We start from the raw sequence: 22,515 nt of genomic DNA on the forward strand, positions 1-22,515 counted from the left end.
TATCCTTGCTAATTAAGTGTATTGGCTAGAATTATTATCATTAGAAGGACTATCTTAGAAAAAAAATATAAATATAAGAGACAAAATATATTAGAGTCTTATAATTAAAACCAAACTAAAAGTCAAACGGGGTCTTAGGAGGTACTTCTCCGATCCTAAATGTAACACCCTTATACTAGTGTGTATAAGGGTCTTACATTCAGGACCGGAGGAATAGTATTTATTTTGTGTTCTTCTTACAAATGTGAGCTTTGACCTTAATTATTTTTTTCCCCGCATCTTGCGTGACATAAATAGTGGTTTTTAGTGACGTAGAAGTTTTTATTGTTTTTTTCACCCGTACAAATTTGAACTTTGACTTTAAGGATTTAATTTTTTTTTCTTATTCATTCGTACAAATATGAACCTTGTCCTTAAATATGATTCCCTGCCCATTGTGGGAAGAATTTTTTATTTTTTTTATTCGTACAAATTTGGACTTCGTCCTTAAACATGATTTTCCAGCGATTGTGGGATTTTATTCCTAATTTTTGTTAGTTGTACAATTTCATTTCTCATATTATTTTTCAGATATAATTTTATTCCTAATTTTTATAGCCGTATAATTTTAATCCTGATTTTATTTTTCCGGCATAATCTTTTTAATTTTTTTGTGTAATTTTATTTCTGAGCTTTGAATATAATTTTTTAAAAATCAGACATAAAATTATATCTGATGAATAAGATTATAGGTAAAATTCTATTACTGGATATAATTTTTGAATATACAAAAAGGCAGAGAAACTTGGGCTCTCATGCATAAGCTGCACATGGCAGGGATTCCATCCACAACCGCCCACTCTCCCAAACATTATTATTATGATGGTTATGCAAGTGCAGTCACCTAAAATTTGCCAGATAGCTTGCCTGTATTAAATGCTAGCTTCCATTTTTTCATGTACTCTCCTAATTTTATTTAAAGTCTCTTTAACATGTTTTGTACAGTTAAAAAAAATTTTAATTTTGTTGACTCTCATTTAAAATTTAACAATTTTTTAATTTGATTTCTATGTAATATATAATATATCTCATATAAACAAAGTGCACGTAATAATAAATGACAAGTAAAATGGTACTTGTATACAAAAAATTTCTCTCAGTGTCATATAAATAAGACTAAAAAAACTTCGCTCTCCGCTTTAGAAAGAGGACTAGAGGAGTATTATATATGAGCTAACTAAAGAGTCAAGTTTATTCTAAATATAAAATATCAACATGCTTTGTTTTTAATATTTATTCATTTTGTCCACAAATAATCTCTACGATAAATCACGCATATTAAGAAATTTTCATAAAAGAGTAATTTTAATGCACATGATTGATAGAGACATCATGAAGAAGATAATATCCATTTATTACAAATACCAAAATTGACTAATATTTTTAATATCCATAAGTTAGTTCTATAACTCTTATATTATAGACTGGAAGCAACATACCAATAATTTACTAGAAATCTTTAGTATTTTCAATTACTTAAATAATGAGAGAAAATTAATTACCATTATTATTATTATTATTATTATTATTATTATTATTATTATTATTATTATAATATATATATATACATATATATAAAAGACCTATTCAGGTTGGCGAATTTCACAAACCAAAGACACCTCCATAACTCGTTGCTTGGATCAGCCCAGAGGGAAGTAATACAATTACAATGGCAAGCAGCTCCCAAGTTACAACTAGCAAGGGTATTATCATAATCATACTACAATAATCGAAGTGCTTGTGATTTTTCTCTTTGACTAAACTATCTTATATATGCAGGGAAGCTTTTTCGAATTGCTTATGATTTTCTTGTAATTTATGATTTTGCCATAAATCCCTCAGAATGATGCATCTATGTAAGTTTATATATTCTAAATAGTAATGGTGAAATATAACTGCAGGAGCAATATGTTGGGCAATAGGAGAGGCAGTGAAGGTAGAAGAGATATAAGTAGATCCTCCAAAAGCCTCTGAAGTTCATGTTAAGATGCTTTTTGCTAGTATCTGCCACACAGACTTCTTGAGAGCTCGAGGTCATCCATATGTGAGATCCTATTTAGTTAATCCCCTTAATTATTGCCATCTTCAATTATTTCAAACCTCACTCATTAGAAAAGTAACCAAACAATTCTGATTATGAAATTCATGTGCATGCAGCCCTCTTTTCCTCCTGCACTAGGCCATGAAGGAGTTGGGTGAGCTTTTATTATCAATCCCATTATTCTATCACTAACCACTTATGATGAAGTAATCTAACTCAGAAACAACTTTCACTATGGTGCATTTGAAATTGCAGTGTTGTGGAGAGCATGGGGGAAAAGGTCAAAGATTTCAAAGAAGGAGACGTGGCGATTCCAATATACATTAGGGAATGTGGAGGGTGTGAGAATTGTGTTTCAGAGGAATCAAACTTATGCCTGAGATATCCTTTAAGAGTGAGTGGGCTAATGCCTGATGACACATCAAGGATTTCTGTTAGAGGGGAAAAGGCTTACCATGCGTTTAGCTGCTCAACTGTTCACTGATTAGCTAAATCGCAAGCGGACGGGTCGCAAGTAATATAAAAAGTATCGTTCCCTTAGAGACTAAAGCTAGATGAGTTGAAAAATCATAATTGTGTTCTTGATTAGGTTAAGTGAGACAAATATTATAAAAGAGTTTGTGAAATGAAATTAGGAAAGCAATGATTTAAGGTAGTATAAAATCAACTTGACTTTGAAACAATTAAGAGACTAGGGTTATTCTTCACTAGAATACTTCATGAAACTGGATTAATCACTTCTCAAGTAGTGCTCAACAATAAGTTCAGTTAGTCAGGGTTCGCAGAATTGATTAAGCTTTTTCAAGTCAAAACCAAATATTTGCAAACACGATAAAACATAGCAATCTCTAGCATTTGTTTGGAAAGGTTGCACTTTGAAAACCAAAACCCATTCAGTCTATGCTAGGTTAACAGATACATCTCTATTCTATCAACAACCTGTCTATTTACTCAGTTAAATTTCCGAACTAGCACGTTTTTACCTAAGTTCACATATTAACTTAACTTTCTCAAGTTTAAACTAATTAAACAATCAATCCAAATGATAGTCAGTCACAAGGAAGCATTAAGTATAAGGTAAAAATAATACCCAAGAGAAAGGAAAACCAAGTCTCAATCCATACAATAGATCAAAATAATCCTAGAAAAATGGATTTAGCTATACATATTGAGTAAAAAACTACAACTATAAGAATAACCAGTAGTCATAGCAGAAACAAGAAGGGAAGAAGAAGGAAACCCAGAAAAATCGTGTAACAAGCTTTGAATCTCTTATGGCTTCGAGCCTAAAGATTCCAAGCCTCCAAAGCTCCAAACCCTAGCAAAGTAAGCCTCCAAAATTGCCCCAAAGTCGAAGTGTCCCCAGAAAAACCGAGTCTCCCCCTCTATATGCCCTAATTTTTAAGTTACATCATAAAACGCATGCCTGCAAGGGGTCAGGAGCCGTGGCGGATGTGGTCATCTGCCGTGGTGGATTACACAGAATGGCTTTGATGTGAGCGGCTTTGGCACCGCGGTGCATGTGATCATAGGCCGCGGCAGATTACACTGAACAAGGACTCTTTTGGGATAGCTTGGGCACTACAGCGGATATAGTCAGGAGTTGCGACACCTCACACAGTAGCGTATTCCTTCCTCTCTGTTAGAGCTGCCATGGCGTTTGTTCCCATAAGCCGCGACGAATGGTCTCTTTTCAGCTCTCCACTTCTGGTCTCTATTCCTTACTCGCTTCAGGCTTTTTTTTCTTGCAAAATTGACTTCCAAACCAAATAAAAGAGTGCTAAAATAAGTTGAATAAGTAGGAATTTTGAGAGGTTATCACACCCCCAAACTTAGACTTTTGCTCGTCCTTGAGTAAAACAACAAACCAGCAACTAAGTAAGAAATTGCACATCAAAGATTATAGGAACAACTATATCCTCATCAAATACTCAAGAAAATATACAGGATAGGAAATTACTGAATCACCCAAAGAAACAAGTTTCACGAGCTTAAAACAAACTTTCAATGATTTTGGAGTGTGAGTGTGTGTATAGAGTCAATGAACATCTCTCATGATAATGTCTCAGTGGAATGGGAGACTTTAGCCAACATGCTAACCTTTAACCGCATACTTGCATAAGCCTAACTCCTTCTCTCTCTGTGCCTAAAACTCACCCCATATAAATTTGAAATCAAAGGGACTTTTCGCCTTATAACGTGGCTAAGAGGTGATAGTTTAGGAAAGAAAGGAAAAATAGAGTATACAAATACTGTGAGATAAATAGACATTCATAATCAGAACTCACTTCAACCACTTTCATTCTCTTAAACTTGTACCAAAAAATTTTTTTTTTTAGCATTAAACTTTCATGGAGTTGTACAAGATATTTATATACCCTTCTCTTTTTCTTTTCTCCTTCTTTTTTTCTAGCACATTAAAAGCTTAGTTTTTAACACTTTAAATTTTTAGAATATTTGAACTACCCCTACCAACCTTTCAAAATCTCAACATCTCATCAAACTCCTTATCCTTCCACCTTCCATTTATCTCAAAGCTAGGGACTTCATGGTTTTTCTCAATTGGTTTTGGGTTAGGAAGAGGTTAGGGTTTGAAACAAAACGTAAATATATATGCATTTTTTTAAAATTACGGCTTAAAGTATGGGTTCAAAGGACAAGATCTTTAAGGTCAGCTTAAAAGGCTCAAATGTATTTAAGAATTGCCCTAATCCTTTTTCAAATTCATATAGAATAAACCATAAACTTTGATAAATCAGAAGAAGGTTCTGAAGCAATTTAGTTGAAATAAAAGTATAATTACTAAATTATCCACTCAACCTCAACATAATCACTTGAAATGTCTTGACTTTTTCTATGCATTAGTTTCTCCAAAATTAAGGAAACACAGTTTTAACCTCACAATTCAAGCATCAAAGAGCAATTCAAAACTTCCTATCAAGCATAGTAACTAAGCATTTTGTTCAATTATTGGATCATTCATACATTCTCACTAACAACTCGCCACTTCAGCCCATCTTTTATAAAACCAAACGAGCAAAAATTTAAGCTAACAAAATTTCTACTGTTTCAACTGTTTTCTCTTTGTTTTTTTTTTCCAAACAAAAATTTACTCAACAAAGCGACCTTTCAAAACTTTTCAAATTTAACCCTGTTATCCACAAAAATCCTATTATCCACAAAAATCAATCCTCACCCCTAAACTTAAAACTGACAGTGTCCTCACTGTCAACAAGAGTAAGTGAAGAGCAGGGCATGCAGTCAGAATCCAAAAACAATATATCCGTTGCATGAAAGGTCAAAATTGGCTTTTCTTCCTGCACAATTATAGCAATATGCACAACTATCAACAGTATCGCTATCAGATAACCATAATGAAATCAGCAATTACTATTGGTATCCATAAATTAATCAATGAAAAGATCTGTTAACAATCCACATATTCAGTCAGTTCTCAGCAGTTAACACAATTATAATTAACAATGACAGATACTGTTCAAGAGTCACAATCAATCCAACAGGCCATCAGTAGCCTTTTCAGAACCATAGAAGCAAATAACGACACACAAAATAGAGCAAGACCAAAGAAAGTGCAAGAACACAAACAAAAACAAAAGCAACAACAGCAGCAGAAACGGCCCCAACTAGGCGTCCTCCTCCTCGGACTGCTGACCCCCTAATCCTCATCACCTTCTGCAGACGGATCGATGGCCATATCATCTCCCGAACCAATACTAGCACCAGACGTTCCAGCTTCATGTTCTTCTCCAAGTGACTCTGCCTCAGTGTGTGTATTTCCAACATCCGGCGTGTCAATGTCCAGTTTCTTTGCCATCTAGACTAACAGTTCCTTTGTGCGCCTCTATCTACGTCTCCTGTGACGTATCTCTCTATCCAATTTCTCATGGAGGAGATCCAAGCTTTGAGTGGTAGGGTCGGCACTGGCACTAGCACTAGCTTGAGCTTCTTGTTCCCTCCTATACCCCTCAGGGAACTATTCAACATACATGGCTTCAATGATTTGTTGCTGTTCTTGTTCAGTAACCAAATTGGAATAGTTGAATGGTGAAACCGACTTGAACTTTTGATCTTTTTCTTTCCATTCTACCTTCACTTTAGTTAACAAATCTGAGATGAGATGAGGCATGATGAGATTGGTGTTGTGGGCTCTACAAGCATCCCATATGGCATCAAAAATCAATTTCCCTACATTCACTATCGCTTTGATCATGAATGGATATATCAGAAATGCCAGATTCTATGGGGCTTCACTAAGATGTGTGGTTGGCATAATGTTCCTTGTGAAAATATGCAACCAGATTCTGGCCTCAGGTGTCATGTCCTTTCGCATAATATAAGGTTAGCCCCTCTTGGGTCTTACCCACATCTTCTCATCAGAGCCGATAAGTGTCGTTGAGATTGCACCGAGAGGAATCTCCTTTTGGTTGCTGAAATACAACTGGTATTGGCAATTTTCAACCTCGGGAAGCTCATAATAATCTCTGATGCGCTCTAGAGTAATGAGGACATGTTGGTACCAGATAAACATCTCATTACTCAAATTTGTTGCCACCCTAATATAGAATTTCCTAACTAGCTTCTCATTCCCCTTGCTTCTGGGTCCAATTAGATTTAAGAATTTGAGCTTCCTTGATTTTTTATAAAACCCAAATTTGTTTGTGCAAGGAAATTCCCTTTCTTGATGCAACCCTCTCCTTTCAATAAGCTCCTTGATTGGGGGATCAAGGGAGGTAGCATGGGCTTTCTTCCTAGGGGCCATTTGATTGTTACCTGTATAGAAAGAGCAAAGCACACCAAACAAAAACTAAGGAAAAAACACACCACAACCACAAAACAACCGAAAAAGAAAAACAAAACTAACCTAGAAAAGCCCTCCCCCAAACTTAAATCAAAGAGCGAGATCAAAAGTCAAAGCAAACCTCAAGCAATCCCAACAGCACACTCTCACCATTACTTAAGCCCTTTCTAAACCTGAGTCATAATAGACCCTCAATCCAAACCAAATTCACAAAGGTTCTCTTTTACAAAATAGTTTCAAAGTTAGACAACCATCAATAGCTGCCGATTTAAACTATTTTCACTAAAATAGCAACTGGGTCTTTCAATCAGTTTGATTTCTCAAACAGAATCACATTTCCAAATCAGTTACAGGTGAAAAAGAATAACATAACTTGGGTAAGAAACTGGTGTCATTTGAAAATTTAGGCAGGCACCGCATTTTCTTTCTCAAATCAGTTTCAAGCTATGATCACTTAGTTTCACAAGTATTACATTTTCATCAGTACATGTTCACAAGCAGTTGGGCAATGTGGAATTATCACTTGGAAATTTTCTTAAAAACCTAACCACAATGCAACCTCAAAGAATCAAAATACCCCCATCTATAGTTCAAATATCACCTAACCACAATGCACAATCCTATCAACACCCATCTCCAGTGAAAATAAACAAAAGGAAAAAGTAAAAGAGAAAGAAAGAACAAAACTCTAGCAGATAAAGTGAGAAGAAAATACGGACAAGTGAGGGAAGACGCAGAAGCACTCTACATGGTGATGTTAGCCATTTTGTCAAAGGAAGATGAACTGGTGGAACGTGCTGTGGAGGGGTTATGGAGGCGTCGATAATAAGAGTGTGGAGGAGAGACTGTGATGGAGATGGGAATAGGGGTTGACGGTGAGAGAACGAGAGCGAACGGCGGTGAGGGAGAGTGAATTGAGTATGCTTTTGGAGAAGGGGGTGAGCAGTGGCGTACAATTTTGGGGAGTCCAAGGAGTTTAAAGATAAGGGGTGGAAGGAAATGACCAAAGGGTTAAGAATGTAAAATGAAAACAACGAATCTACCCCCAAAACCAGTCAAATACACAAGGGTAAAGTAGGTATTGAGAAAAATAAGGAAGGGTAAAACGGGAAACAAGAAAAAGGACACCACAGAATACGATAAGGCGCCGCGGTCCCTCAGACAGGCGCTGCGGCTTCTATGTGCTCACGCCGTGACGGGTTTTACAGAGACGCAACTCAAGAACAAGGATGAAGGCATTGTGACAGATTTCAGCAGGGGCTGCGGTGCCTTTTATAGAGTAAACACACTAAAAAGGACAGGCCATCGTGGCTTCTAAACACACACGCCGCAGCAGATTTTACAGAACAAGCCTACCTTGAAAAATTACCAAACACTAACTAGACCTACCACTTCCCAACACGCAACACACAATAAAACAAGACAAAACACAAGCATAATCATAGGAAACAACATAACACAAACAACCACACAAAAACAAAACCCACAAGCCTTAATTTAACATAAGCTCCAACATAATCAAAACAACCAATCAAAGCCACAATATCAATGAATTTTCAATCAAATGCATTTGATATTCCAGATGTATCAACAAGGTTAAGGTTAATGCTGGAGATTAAGGTTAGGTGCACTTCCCTGGTTGCGCTAATCAGAAATCAGCCACTCCTTCTACTAAGCTCCAAAGTTTGAGGAATAAACCATTAGGCCTACAAAAACAAAGATCAAATGTAAATCTAATAAAACAAAACCGAAATACAACAAACACATAAAAGGAAAGTTTAGAGCTTGGGTTGCCTCCCAAGTAGCGCTTGGTTAATAGTCTTCAGCCTGACTCTTCAGCTCTTTTATGATTTCTCAGCAAAGTAGATCGTATAGACTTGATGATCCACCTTTCCACCCCAATAATACTTCAAACGATGGCCATTTGCATTAAGTCTTTCACCTTTTTCATTTTCCAGCTCCACCACACCATGGTTAGCAGCTTATACCACAGTGAATGGCCCTGACCAGCGTGATTTGAGTTTGCTCGAAAATAGTCTAAATTTTGAATTATGAAGTAACACTTTTTGCCCAGCTTCAAAGACCTTAGGTATAATTTTCAGATCATGATACATCTTGGTCCTTTCCTTATAGAGCCTTACACTTTTATAGGCATTAAGGCGAAATTCCTCCAATTCATTCAGTTGAAAGATCCTTTTTGCACTAGCAGCTTAAAAGTCAAGATTAAGCTTTTTTATGGCCCAGTAAGCCCCATGCTCCAATTCCACAGGCAAATGACATGCTTTTCTGAACACCAACGAATAGGGAGACATCCCAATCGGAGTTTTATATGCTGTCTTGTAGGCCTAATGAGCATAATCCAGTTTTAATGACCAATCTTTTCTTGTTGCACCTACTACCTTCTCAAGAATACTTTTGATCTCCCAGTTGGATATTTCCACTTGGTCATTTGACTGAGGGTGATAAGCCAAAGTTACCCTGTGCTTTACACCATATTTCTTCATTAGAGCTTGAAATTGATGATTGCAAAAGTGGGAGCCACCGTCACTAATGATACCCTGGGGTGCTCTAAATCTAGTGAAGATGTTTTTCTTTAAGAATTTGATCACAGTTTTAGCATCACTGGATACACATGTCGTAGCTTCAACCCATTTCGAGACATAGTCTACAACGACCAGAATGTACTCTTGATTGAGAGACTTTGGAAAAGGGCCCATGAAATCAATCCCCTATACATCAAAGAGTTCAACTTCCAGAATATTATTCAGAGGCATTTTATTCCTTCTTGATATGTTTCCTACTTGTTGACACCGATCATATCAGATCACAAAGGCGTATACATCTTTAAACAGTGAAGGCCAATAGAAACCACTTTGAAGGACTTTGGCAGCTGTTTTCTCTCCTCCAAAGTGCCCGCCATAGGCAGAAGAATGACAACACTCTAGAATATCTTACTGCTCAACTTCCAGAACACATCTTCTTATCATCTGATCAGCACATCTTTTGAACAAACAAGGCTCTTCCTAGAAGTACATCTTCGCATCGTGAAGAAATTTCCTCTTTTGGGGGAGTTAAGGTCTAGTGGTAGAGTTCCACAAACCAAATAATTAACCAGATCTGTATAGCATGGAGTAGTCGAGTCATCCATAAAGAACAGGCATTCATCAAGGAAAGCTGTATTGATCTTTTGGCAATGATCATGTTAAGCTTCACTACTCAACTGAGACAGATGATCTGCCACTTGGTTTTCAGTGCCCTTCCTATCAACAATTTCCAAGTCAAATTCTTGAAGTAAAAGGACCTAGCTAATCAGGCATGCTTTGGAATCTTTCTTGGTAAACAGGTACTTTAGAATAGAGTGGTCTATATAAATAGTCACTTTAGTGCCTACAATATAAGAGCGGAATTTCTCACAAGCAAACACCACTGCCAGCATCATCCAGGGTTTTACTTGCATAGTAGATGGGATGGAAGACATTTTCTGCTTTTTGTCCTAGCACTGCTCCAACGGCGAAATCACTAGCATCTGCCATAATGATGAAGGTAGCTCCCAATTAGGTACCACTAAAATTGGTGCTGATGTAAGCTTCTTCTTTAACTCCTCAAAAGAGTTCATACAAGCATCATCGAACTTGAACTACCTATCTTTCTCTAACAGATTGCACAAAGGCTTAGTGATTTTAGAAAAATCTTGAATGAAACGACGGTAGAATCCCGCGTGACCCAAGAAACTTCTAATACTCTTAACACTTGTTGGTGGAGGAAATTACTCAATAAAAGATACCTTTGCCTTGCCAACTTCTAGGCCCTGTTTAGATACTCGATGACTAAGGACAATGCCCTCCTGCACCATGAAGTGACATTTTTCCCAATTCAGAACCAAGTTGGTTTCTTCACATCTTTGCAAAATAGCTGCCAAATTATCTAAGCAGCAATCAATAGAATCTCCAAAAACAGAGAAGTCATCCATGAACACTTCAATTGTTTTCTCAATCATGTCAGTAAAGATGGCCATCATGCACCTTTGGAATGTTGCTGGAGCATTACAAAGACCAAACGACATTCTTTTGAAAGCAAATGTTCCATACGGGCAAGTAAAGGTTGTTTTCTCTTGATCATTTGGGGCTATTACGATTTGGTTGTAGCCTAAATATCCATCCAAGAAATAAAAGAATTCTTACCTAGTAAGTTTATCCAACATTTGATCAATAAATGGCAGTGAGAAATGGTCTTTTCTCGTTGCTGCATTTAACTTTCGATAGTCCATGCAAATTCTCCACCCGGTCACAGTACGAATTGGAACTAGCTCATTTCGGGTGTTAGCCACTATAGTTATACTGCCTTTTTTAGGGACGCATTGAACTGGGCTCACCCATGAGCTATTAGAAATAGGGTATACTATGCCAGCAGAAAGCCATTTAAGGATCTCTTTTTTGACCACCTATTTCATAACCGAGTTTAATCTCCTTTGATGCTAAATGGTAGGTTTGTGACCATCTTCTAATAAAATCTTATGCATGCACAAAGAAGGGCTGGTCCCTTTGATGTCAGCTATAGACCATCCAATCGCTTTCTTGTGGTTTCTCAAGACCCTTAACAGTTTATCCTCTTGCAATGTGGACAACTGAGAAGACACAATCATAGGTAATATAGCAGAACTACCCAAGTAGGCATACTTGAGATGTGAAGGTAAAGTCTTCAACTCTAACACCAGCGATTCATCAATAGAAGGCTTTAGTGGAGAGCTTAAAGCACTAGTTACATCAATAGGCTCAAAAGTCTTAGCTTTTCAATAAGGAAATGCTTCAATACTCATCATTTCTCCCTACGCTTCCAATCAACAATGCTTCCAAGGGATCTTTGGTCAAAGAGTTAATCAACTCCTCTTACACTGCAGAGCCAATCACATCGATAAAATTACAGTGAAGAGAATCATCTGGAAACTTCAAGACTTGATTCATGTTGAATATCACCTTCTCATTATTTACTCGTATGGTGATCTCACCCTTTTTTACGTCAATGAGAGTTCTTGCAGTAGCTAAGAATGGCCGTCCTAAAATAATGGGGATGTTCTAATCTACCTCACAGTCTAACACAATGAAATCAGCTGGGAATAGGAATTTATCTACCTTCACCAAGACATCTTCTATAATCCTTTTTGGATGTGAGATACTTCTGTCAGCAAAGAGCAATGTAACAGTTGTTGGCCTTGCTTCATCCAAATTTAAACGATTAAAAATAGCTAGAGGCATCAGGTTAACACTTGCTCCCAAATCGCATAGAGCTTTTCCATTAAAGTGTTTGCCTATGTTGCATGGAATATAAAAACTGCCTGGATCTCTCAATTTAGGTGGGAGTTTTCTCTGCAGGATGGTACTACAATCTTCAGTAAGGGCTACTGTTTCAAATTCACCAAATCTCTTCTTCTTAGAGAGAACATCCTTGCGAAACTTAGCATACTTAGGCATCTACTCTAATGCTTCAATAAACAAGATGTTGATGTGTAATTGCTTGAACATGTCCACAAATTTCTTGAACTGGATATCTTCATCTTTCTTCCTAAACCTTCGAGGAAAAGGAAGGGGCGGCATCTGTGTAGGAGGAAGCGGGGTTGTCTTCCTCTTTTTATCATCAACCATTTCACCCTCTACATTTTTTCCTCGAACCACATCATTAAGATTTTCTTCTGTTTGTTTCCTTTTCTTGGTCTCTTCCTCTTTTACTATAGCACCTTCTTCTAGAAGCTCATTTGTATCAAGGTCAATCACCACACTGTTAGTGATGTCTTTGTTGGTCTTACTAGGCCTTAGAATGTTAGGTAGTTGCTTTCCACTTCTCAAACTGATAGCTTTACACTCTTTATTACCATCCCTTTTTGGATTGGGAATGGTATCACTTGGAAGGCTGTTTTTTGTGAGTACATTCATTTGTGAAACCAGTTGACCCATTTGAACCTCGAGATTCTTGATAGCAGTTTCATGGAGAGAGAATGTTGCCTTATTCTCAGCCCTTACAGATTCTTAATTTGCTAATAACTGAGCAAACATCTTCTCAATTTTGGATTCCTCCTTCTAAGGATGCTACTGTTGCAGTTGATGTTGCTGTGGTTGGCCATGAAAACCAGGAGGCCCCATTTGTTTAGCACCAGATGATAATATTTGTGGTGGGTTCAAACTTGGCCCATTTCGCCATGAGAAATTTGGGTGATTTCTCAAATTTGGATCGTAGGTTTGAGAGTAAGGGCTTCCTCGTGGTCTTCCCTGCACATTATTCATATAATTGACTGTCTCCAAGGTGTATAGGCACTGATTAAAATGATGTTCCTCATTACAGTGGTCACAACTGTATCCCGGAGCCTAAAGTGCATGAACTCCTGCAGCATTTCCCTTCTTAATCTGCAGTTCCAGATTGTCAAATCTCTTAGAAATCGCTTCAAGTTGCGATGCAATATCTCTTGATGATGAAGAGCTAGGCTCCTTTTATCTCCTAGAACTTTGCCTTCTCTTGTTATATTGTTGAATAGTACTAGATGCCACCTCTTCATACAATTTATATAGCTCATTTACCTTCATCTTTCCGATTCCTGTATTTGAAGTGATATTCAGTATTGTCACTGTCTGATCATTCAACCCATTCTAGAAGGCTTCCATTAGAACATATTTCTTTTGCTCATGATTTGGACAATTTCTCCACATATCCTTGAATCTTTCCCAAGCCTCATAGAATAACTCATCCAGATACGGCTTGAAAGAAAGCAATTCACCCCTTAATGTAGTACGTTGGTCTCTTAGAATAAATCTAGCCTTGAACTTAGATACAAGCTCATCCCAAGTCTTAATTGAGCGTTCTGGCAAAGAATTCAACTACGTTTTCGCCTTGTGAGATAACGACATGGGGAATAATCTCAACCGTAGTGCGTCTTTAGTAACCCCATTTTGTTTGAATTTCTCACAAACCTCTATAAACTTGGTCAAATGCTCATTCAGATCATCATTAAAATTTCCTTCAAAAGTACCAATCATCGCCAGTAGTTGAATCATAACAGGCCTGATTTCAAAATTCTTGGCTTGAATGTCAGGTTGCCGGATACTCAAATGAAAAGTTTGCCCTTCCTTATCCAAATAGTCATCCAACATATATACATCATTGTCATCTTCTTCCGCCATGTCTTCTTCCGGTTCTGTTTCAAGTGTGGTGGTAGAAGTAGCTGGGATTGTTGCTGAATCTCCGGTGTGTTTTCAATTTCTCCTGAACCGGAGTCTTCTTCAGTAACCTCTTCCAAAATAACTTCCAGTCTTCCTTGCATGTGTCAAGGGTTACTTGCTTATTCAAATCGAAGACAAAAGTATCAAACTTATCAAGAGAAATGAACTAAATAAATACTCCTACTAGTACCTATAACTATCACTGTAAATGCTAAAAGAAACTTAAGCGTAAACAATCACACAATAAGGACAATCAACCACAAACAATCTCGCTGTTAGTCCCCAGAAACGACGCCAAAAACTTGTTCACCGATTAGCTAAATAGCAAGTGGATGGGTCACAAGTAATATAAAAAGTATCGTTCCCTTAGAGACTAAGGCTAGATGAGTTGAAAAATCATAATTGTGTTCTTAATTAGGTTAAGTGAGACAAATGTTATAAAAGAGTTTATGAAATGAAATTAGAAAAGCAATGATTTAAGGTAGTATAAAATCAACTTGACTTTGAAACAACTAAGAGACTAGGGTTATTCTTCACTAGAATACTTCATGAAACTGGATTAATTACTTCTCAAGTAGTGCTTAACAATAAGTTCAGTTAGTCGAGGTTTGCAGAATTGATTAAGCTTTCTCAAGTCAAAACCAAATATTTGCAAACAAGATAAAACATAGCAATCTCTTGCATTTGTTTGAAAAGGTTGCACTTTGAAAACCAAAACCCATTTAGTCTATGCTAGGTTAACAGATACATCTCTGTTCTATCAACAACTAGTCTATTTACTGAGTTAAATTTCTGGACTAGCACGTTTTTACCAAAGTTCACAGATTAACTTAACTTTCTCAAGTTTAAACTAATCAAACAATCAATCCAAATGATGGCCAGTCATAAGGAAGCATTAAGCACAAGGTAAAAACAACTGAACATTATCATTAATACTCAAGAGAAAGGAAAAACAAGTCTCAATCCATACAATAGATCAAAATAACCCTAGAAAAACGGATTTAGCTATACATATTGAGTAAAAAACTACAACTATAAGAATAACCAGTAGTCATAGCAGAAACAAGAAGGGAAGAAGAAGGAAACCCAGAAAAATCGAGTAACAAGCTTCAAATCTCTTCTAGCTTCAAGGCCAAAGATTCCAAGCCTCCAAAGCTCCAAATCCTAGCAAAGCAAGCCTCTAAAATCGCCCCAAAGTTGAAGTGTTCCCAGAAAAACCAAGTCTCACCCTTTATATGCCCTAATTTTTAAGTTACATCATAAAACGCACAGCTGCGAGGGGTCAGGAGCCGCGGCGGATGTGGTCATCCTCCGTGGTAGATTACACAAAATAGCTTTGATGTGAGCGGCTTTGGCGTCGCGATGCATGTGATCATAGGTCGCGGCGGATTACACTGAACAAGGACTCCTTCGGGACAACTTGGGCGCCGTGGCGGATATGGTTAGGAGCCGCGGCACCTCACACAGAAGTGCACTCCTTCCTCTCTATTAGAGCCACCGTGGTGTTTGTTCCCATGAGCCGCAGCAGATGGTCTCTTTTCAGCTCTCCACTTCTGGTCTCTATTCCTCGCTTGCTTGAGGCTTTTTTTTTTTGCAAAATTGACTTCCAAACCAAATAAAAGAGCGCTAAAACAAGTTGAATAAGTAGGAATTTTGAGAGGTTATCATCAACATAGTGTAAGTACATGGTTAGTAATGAAAAATATCTCATGAAAATTGATCCAAGTATTGATTTGGCTCATGCTAGCTTTAGAGCCAGAAAAATGGGCCTAGCCTATTAGGCCGGTCCGTTTAAACCGGTTTAAATTGAGGACCGAGCTTATAATTTGGGGTCTTCAAAAGAACTTGAACTTAAAAGGCCAGCCCTGTAGGGCTCAAAAATAAAAGGGGCGGCCCATTTAAACCCCCAAATAATAATTTTTTAAATTTATATTTTTTTCTTGATCCTAACCTAAATCCCTAATATTTTACACACTCTCCCTCTTTAAGTTTCACTTTTAGTCTTTCACTCACTATCAGCTCACACCTCAATCTCTAATGATATTAAAATAAATAAAAATATATTTTTCATATCCTAAATCAGATTTCAAATTTGTATTTATTTGAACCAACAGTTATATATTAAAATGAACAAAATATATTCCTTATATTAAAACAAAAATTTTAATTATTGAACCAACAAATATGTATCAATTTGTATGTATGTCATAAAATTTTAATAAATAAGCTAATACTTTTTCTATAATGACTATATCATAATTTTTACTGTGTATTTAAATAGAGTTAGACAAACAAATTAGACAAAACCAAAGAAGACCATCCTGAATAAAAGCAAGAAAGGGATGACATAGTTAGCTCATTAAAAGTATGCGATGGATCAATCCAAAGTGGTAAGATATTTTAGACTTACCATGAGACTACGCAGCAAAGTGATTTTCAAAATTAAAGCTTGAAAAAAAATACCTCCAGTTCTAATTATAAGACATCTTTTGACTACAAACGAGGTCTTATAATTAGGATTGCAGGTAGTAAGTAGACAACACAAAATCAATCCCCAATAGTTGCTAAGATGAAACATCTAAAACAAACTTAATATTAATACTTTTAAATAAACTTATTAGTGGGCAAAAAATTCAATTCATAAAGACGAAAGAAGACATATTAGACTCCAAAATAGCTAAATAGTATCGAGAAGAAATCATTGATATTTTTAGAAGTTAAGAAGAGCCTATTGCTAGTAAAACACAATCAAATATTCCTATAATTGATTACAGTGTTTGTCCCCTTTTTTTGGTAAAACATTTGTCTACTTTTAATAGAATTTTTGGACGTTGATGTCATTGACTTGTTATGTCTAATGAATGTTTTAGATTTTTTGTATGTTAATGGACATTTAGATATAATGATCTGTTGTATTTGTGACTTAATTTTATTCATATTTATGTCTTTTACTAGTAATTTCATTGGTTTATTTTTATTTTTTGATAAAATATATAAAAAATGTGAAAAATGAAATTTTTTTAAACGGGCCAAAAGCCTGCGGGCCAGCCCCAAGCCTGTCTGTTTAAGGACTGAGCCTAGCAAATTGGTGGTATTTTTAAAATTTCGACCGTGTAGGGCCAACCCTTTTAAGCCAGTCAGGCCTGCAGGGTTGGCCTAACCTGTTTTTCCAGTTCTAGCTAACTTCATCTCTTGTGGATTCTCTACTAGTTTTGGAGCTTCTTGGAAGACAGGCCAAGTTCAAAGTGGATCATCTGTGGCTGTTTTTGACCCTTTTTCCCAAACAAAATTACTTATTCTTTAGAAGGAAACAAAATAACACTTCTTTTTTTTTAGTTTATTCCCTTCTATCCTAAATGCAAGAGCTAGTGAGGAGTCATAAATGTAAGATGTTAATTTACTTTATCTCACAACTTCATTATTTTTCCCATTTTTCCCTTATTGATTGTCATATTAAAGGGATTTTTATTAAGGGATAGTGCTAATACACATGATTAAAGAAGATATTTCAGAAAAACTAACAAATATTTTTTTGTACAAATAACTAACAATAGATTTTTTTTTTACAAATAACTAACTTAATTTCTTTTCTTAATATATTTAAAAATTAGTTATTTAATTCTAACATTTAAGATTAGCAAAATGGTTTCCATGTGTATATTTTGGCAAGATACGAAGTTTGTTTAATGGGCAAATGAACTACATGAATTGCAGGCTATAGTTATAAGTGGAGCCAAGATGATGGGTGCGACAAAGATAATTGGGATTGACATAAATGAGAAGAAAAGAGAAAAAGGAGAAGCTTTTGGAATGCCAGATTTCATAAATCCTAAGGATCATTCTCATAAGCCTTCTTCTCAATTGGTGAAGGACCTCACTGGTGGACTGGGTGTGGATTATGCCATCGGGTGCACTGGTGTTGCCTCTTTGCTCACTCTAGCCCTAGAATATACTAAAGTGGTAATCTGATACTACTCCATAATCAATATATATGAATATATATATATATAATGTATAAAAAATCAGACAAATTTAGTTCCACTAATTTTTTATAAAATGTTTCTTACAAAATCTATAGTTCTATTTTGATTTTTTTAAAATTAAGAAAACAAGTACTAACAACCTCATGTTAAGATGACTCAAACTCATAACCTCTCATTTTCATTTATATGAGAGCTTTTATACCGCTAGGCCATAGGATTATTATCTTCAATCTTTTTCCAAATTGTGTTGATTCTATCAATAGTTCCCCCTTTCTCTCTCTCCCTCTCTACATATATCATGTTTGTTTGTGCATATATGCAGGGGAGAGGGAAGGCAATAGCAATCAGGGTAGGAAGCGAAGAATTTGTTCAATTTAAGAAACATGACATATTTTTTTTAAAATATCATAGTCATCTTTCTTAATTAATATTCTCTCCCTCTTACTTGATTATAGTTGATTGAGTATATATAGGGACCATTTAGAAAAAACTAGTAAATATAAGAAATAAGTCTAACATTTATAACCAAATTCATCTTAACAATGGGATCTTATATTAAATATTAGAGGAGTAACTTCCTAACACGCTATATATAGTTGACTAATTTAAGTTTAAGCATCTTGCTCTACCTAGGTCCCTTTGATAGAGAAAGAAATAGCCGTGCCAGCCCCAGATTAGCTACGATTCTCTCTCTCTCTCTCTCTCTCTCTCTCTCTCTCTCTCTCTCTCTCTCTCTCTCTCTCTCTCTCTCTCTCTCTCTCTCTCTCGCTGTGAAACATGTGCTTCTAGAACAAAATGAATTGATCCAATTATTAAAAAAAAGTTTGCTTTTCCCGCTAACCTTGAACCATTGCCGTTCTCTTTGCATCTGTAATGTTGGCCCATATATGCGATTAAGAAGGGAAGCAGGAGCTTGGTTAGCTGCAGCATGTAGCAAGCTATTCTATTTCTATCTCTGCTTGAAGTAACAACGTCCTTGAAGCGAAGCCCATGGATAAGGTTGAAGACCCTAGCTTGTCGATGATCAATGGCTGGTAGAAAATGTTTCGATATGAGTTGTCTCCAATGAGCAAGATTTCAGGATTTGCTTTTGATATTTGAACCACAAACTCAACATTCCCTTCTTCTGCTGCACGAAATAACGCATCTGCAAAAGTAATCACTTCATATCTTCTGCTTGCATTCTTACAAACTAGCCGAACAATTTCATTTGCTTCTGCTTACAATAACTTGAGCTCTTTTATTTTCTCGATTCCTACAGGGATACGTAACACCTCTTTTTTGTTAGCTGAGTTGATGGGAATTAATTTCAATACATATATATATTTATATCAATAATATCAAACATTGTGCGGCAATATCAAATATGACATATATATTAAGTTATATTATCCTTCGTTCCTAAATATAAAAGCTAGTTGAGAGTCTTAAATATAAAACTTTAATTCACTTTGTTTTTCACATTTACAATGTGTTCTCAAAAATACTCCTATTAATTATAAGGTATTTTCACCTAAGTATAGTTCCAATATATATGTGTATGTTATTTTCGAAATTTTGTGATATTCCTTTTTAGGAGAAGCAGTACATTTCTCTGTTTTTCAATTATTTGTTTCATAACCCATGATAGATCATAAAAAATTAAACATTTTTAAGTGACAAAACTCTTTATGGCACAAAACTCCTCCCACAAAATACTGTACAATTCAAAATTATTTTATTTAAAATAGGTTAATACAAAACATGAATCTAATATACGATGAAATACTAAATGGTCATTTAAAATATATATTATTCAGTAATTATTTTAATTGTAGTTATATCTTGTTCTTAGCATAAGAGTTGCATAACTAATTTCAGAATATTAAAATAATTTTAAAATAATTAGTTAAATTAGTTATTTATAACAAATCCGTGTTGTTTTTTCTAAATAATCCTATTTAATTATGTGCACCGGTATTACCCTTTTGTAAGAACCCATTACAATCAATGAGAATATTTTTAAAAAATTACAAATTTCTGAAATAAAATAAATTGGGGTCTTATATTTAGGCTTAAACTCAACTTTCAAACTAATTCTTATATTAAAAACTGAAACTAGCGCACACATATATGTATTTTGGTAACAGTAGTACATATATATTTTTTTGGGTAATAAGGAGTGCACACACATATAGATATTGATTTACGCTTTTCGGAACTTGTAGTTGAAAAAATATGAAGAAAACTATAAAAAAGAAAAGGAGCGGAGTCAAATCAAATTAAATGACAGTTGAGTAATTAATTAAGTTTTAAGTAAATTTTTTATTCATAAAAATTTATAAATTATAATTTCAAATAAAAATAATTCAAATTATTTATCACTGAAAGGTAAACTGAAATTTTTTTTGGGGTACAAAAGGGGTCTGAGCCCATAACTGAAATGATTAAGTGCTTCATGGACCCTCTAGGTTTGGTGGCTTCCTTTATGCAGGAGCGAAGGCAGCCCATAACAAATACGAGCCCAAATTGGGAGAGACACATATTTTTAGGTTAAAATATACTTTTAGTCTTTTAATTTTAGGGAGAATCTCAATAAAATCCAACTAAAATACTGAAATCCAAATAAAGGTTTACACTTTTAATAATTTTCTAATTAGGCTATGAGGTCTTATTAGAAATTTCTGAATATTGTTAAATAACCAAAGTGCCCCTCATTAATGAAAAAGAAAATTTGATTATTTTATCCTTTCAAGTTATTCCTCATCTCTTATGATTATTTTTTGGGACTAAAAAAACATGTATGTAATTTTACGGTATTTAGAATTTGTATATGTAAACAAAACCTTCAAAAGTATTCTAATAATAATACAACATAATTAGTTTTGAAATAAATATTTTTTATTTTCTGTTGGTAAATATTTATTTTAAAATTTTAAAATATCTTAATTACAAAAAAATTTAATACTAAGTTATTATAAATAACCTTTTTCAGTTGGAATCGCTTAAGTAAATAAAACAAACGAAATTATGAGAACATAATATTAAATATTTCTTGTAATTAAGATATTTTAAAATCTTAAAATAAATATTTATCAACAAAAATAAAATATATATATTTCCAGGCTATTTATATTGTAATTTAAAATGTTTTATTAGAATATTTTTGAAGCTTTTAATGATACATACAAATTTCAAGCACTACAAAAACACTTGTGTTTTTAATTCCTACAAAATAATCATAAGAGATGAGAGATTATTTGGGAGGGGTAAAATAATTAAATTTTATTTTTAATTAAAAGGAGGTATTTTAGTCATTTGAAAATATTCAAAAATTCTAAATTAGGCCTCATGGCCTCATTAGTAACTTGTTAAAAATGTAAGCCTTCATTTGGATTTAGAAATTTTAGTTAGATTTTATTAGAATTCTCTCTTAATTTTATATAATATTTTAGTTTAATTTGATAACTTTAAAAAAAATATAATTTTAGTTGTTTAACCTTAAAATCATTAGTTTTAAATGATGATTTTACGGATCAATCATGGTTTTTTTAACAATTAAACTTAATATATTAGTATTTAAAAATGTTTTATCAATATTTAAGATCTCAATATCATTGGTTCTTATAAATTATTTTAGAATTAAAGAACTAAAAATATATGTTTTTTAAATTAAAGGATCAAACTAAAACTTTATAAAAATTTAAAGGTCTAACAATATACTTTAGTCTTAGTATATATCTATGTTGTCAAGTAGTAAATAATATCTTTAAAACATGTTGAATAATTTTTTTTTTTTTTACCAGCATATGTTGAACAATTATTACAATGATAACTACGCAGATATAATTATCTTTTGTACTATTTGTATCTTATACAGTTTTTAGTTTTCTTAAAGAAACATAAACAGTGACATCAGAGATTTGACTTGTCACTGCTTCTTTTTAATATTTTGTATTTATTATTTAAAAGTAACTCGAACACGAGAAATGACATATCGATGAAATGTCCCAAAATATATGAACAGCATGTCAAAAGAGGCTACTCATTGTCTAAGACATTATATATTGGGAAAATTGTAAAAAAAGACCTTCGAATTGTAAAAACGCAGATAGAGACCCTTGACAACTTCACTTTGGGTTTTGACAAGAATAATATGCCCTGAAGTTGTCAAAACCCAAAGTGAAGTTATCAAGGGTCCCTATCTGCGTTTTTGTAATTCCAAGGTCTTTTTTTGCAATTTTCCCTTATATATTTATCCTCATCTTTCAAAACATAACAAATTTTGTTTAAAACATTAATTTTTTACAACTGATATTCCTAATTAATTAATTAAACTCCTCTAACTAAAAAATTTTATGGGGCTGATTTTCATATTCTAGAAAGGATGATTGGCTTTAACTAAATATAAAATTGTTATCATGTTTTTATAATAATTATAAGAGGGAG

General features: G+C 34.6%; 1 pseudogene; it reads left to right on the plus strand.

The window, feature by feature from the left end:
* Nucleotides 1–1,708: 1,708 nt before the first annotated feature.
* LOC114714745 (alcohol dehydrogenase class-3 chain H-like) lies at nucleotides 1,709–18,765 on the plus strand (annotated as a pseudogene).
* Nucleotides 18,766–22,515: the final 3,750 nt, after the last annotated feature.

The sequence above is a fragment of the Neltuma alba genome, unplaced genomic scaffold (assembly GCF_004799145.2).
Source record: "Neltuma alba isolate B1F8T4 unplaced genomic scaffold, ASM479914v2 tig00011541_pilon, whole genome shotgun sequence".
Lineage (NCBI taxonomy): Eukaryota > Viridiplantae > Streptophyta > Magnoliopsida > Fabales > Fabaceae > Neltuma > Neltuma alba.